The sequence below is a fragment of the Macaca fascicularis genome, chromosome 12 (assembly GCF_037993035.2).
Source record: "Macaca fascicularis isolate 582-1 chromosome 12, T2T-MFA8v1.1".
NCBI lineage: Eukaryota > Metazoa > Chordata > Mammalia > Primates > Cercopithecidae > Macaca > Macaca fascicularis.
This window is the reverse complement of record NC_088386.1, coordinates 68,832,570-68,833,937: the sequence shown is the minus strand read 5'-3', so window position 1 is coordinate 68,833,937 and position 1,368 is coordinate 68,832,570. Positions and strand designations below refer to the sequence as shown.

The 1,368-nt window shown below is 51.9% G+C and overlaps 1 pseudogene; it reads right to left on the bottom strand.

The window, feature by feature from the left end:
• Positions 1 to 227: 227 nt before the first annotated feature.
• On the bottom strand, positions 228 to 1,103 carry LOC107127008 (small ribosomal subunit protein uS5 pseudogene; annotated as a pseudogene).
• Positions 1,104 to 1,368: the final 265 nt, after the last annotated feature.

The following is a 1,368-nucleotide window of genomic DNA, read 5'->3' as shown; positions in this document are numbered from 1 at the left end:
CCTCTAGATCCATGGGTGAAGGTCATGCTTGCATCCATGGGTGGTATCTACATGGTTGCTGGTACCCTGAGGAGATGGGATGAAAGAGAAGTGGGGGATCCTTTCTATCTTTGTCTCAATTATGGGTCACTCTGAAAGGAGGAGTAAGACTAAAGGACTCCTCCTCTCCTCTTTTCTTTTTTTTTTCTTTCAGGCTCAATTCACTTTATTTTTCTTGTATAGAAACCCTATGTTGTAGCCATAGCTGGAGCCTGGGTCCTCTGCACAGAGACTCTGGTGTGGGTCTTGACGAAGTGGTCAGTGTATTCCTGATAGGGAGACTTGGTGAATATAGTCTCCTTCCAGGGGTCGGGGGTCAGGTAGCTGGAGGTCTTAGAGATGGCATCAAAGGTGGCCTTGGCAAAATTGCCCAGGGTGGCAGTGCAGCCCCTGGCTGAGATGTAGCAGTCATCGATACCAGTCATCATGAGTAGCTTCTAGGGGCCAAGACAATGCCAGTGCCCCTGGGCACAGGGATGAGGAACACCAGCACAGAGCCACAGCAGCCTGTCACCTTGCAAGGGAGGGTATGGGGTTTGCTGATCTTGTTCCCCCAGTAGCCTCTGCATGCAGGGACAATGGAGAGCTTGGTCAGGATGATAGCCCCATGGATGGCAGTGGCCACCTCCTTGGAGCACTTAACACTGAGACTGACGTGGCCATTGTAGTCACAGTGGCAACAAATGCCGTGAACCTGGTGTGCTGGTTGGCATGGGTCTTCTTCTGCACCAGCCTAATTTTCAAAACCTTGTCCTTGAGAGTGGCCCCCAGGAAAAAGTCAATGATCTCAGATTCCTTGATGGGCAGGGAGAAGAGATAGATCTCCTCCAGGGACTTGATCTTCATGTCCTTGACTAGGTGGCCAGCTTGGTGACGGTCATCCACTCCTTATACTCTGCCTTGCCTCCGCAACCTCCATGGTGTTGGGCCTGGCCCTGTCCATGGCCGCAACCCTGGCCCCGGATGCCACTGCCAAAACCTCTGCGGAAGCCACCATGATTCCCCATCCCAGGGCCCCTGGGGCCTCCGGCCTTCACCCCTCTTGCGCCAGCATCATCTGCCATTTGGTGTTTTCTTGGAGAGGTCTCTCCCCTCTTTTCTAGATGGGCAACAACCCATCTTCAAGCCTGCACTCGCCTTGTGCGTAGCCTGGATGTAAGCTGGTGTAACCTCAGATCCTGAAGTTTGCTTTGGGCAAGCCCCAACTTCACACATATATAGAGATCTTCCAACTATTTAACCCAACTATTTAAACTCTCCTGGAAGGATGTTATGTTACTCTTAAACCCTACACTGCTTCTGAGAAACAGGCAGCCCTACAGGTAGCAG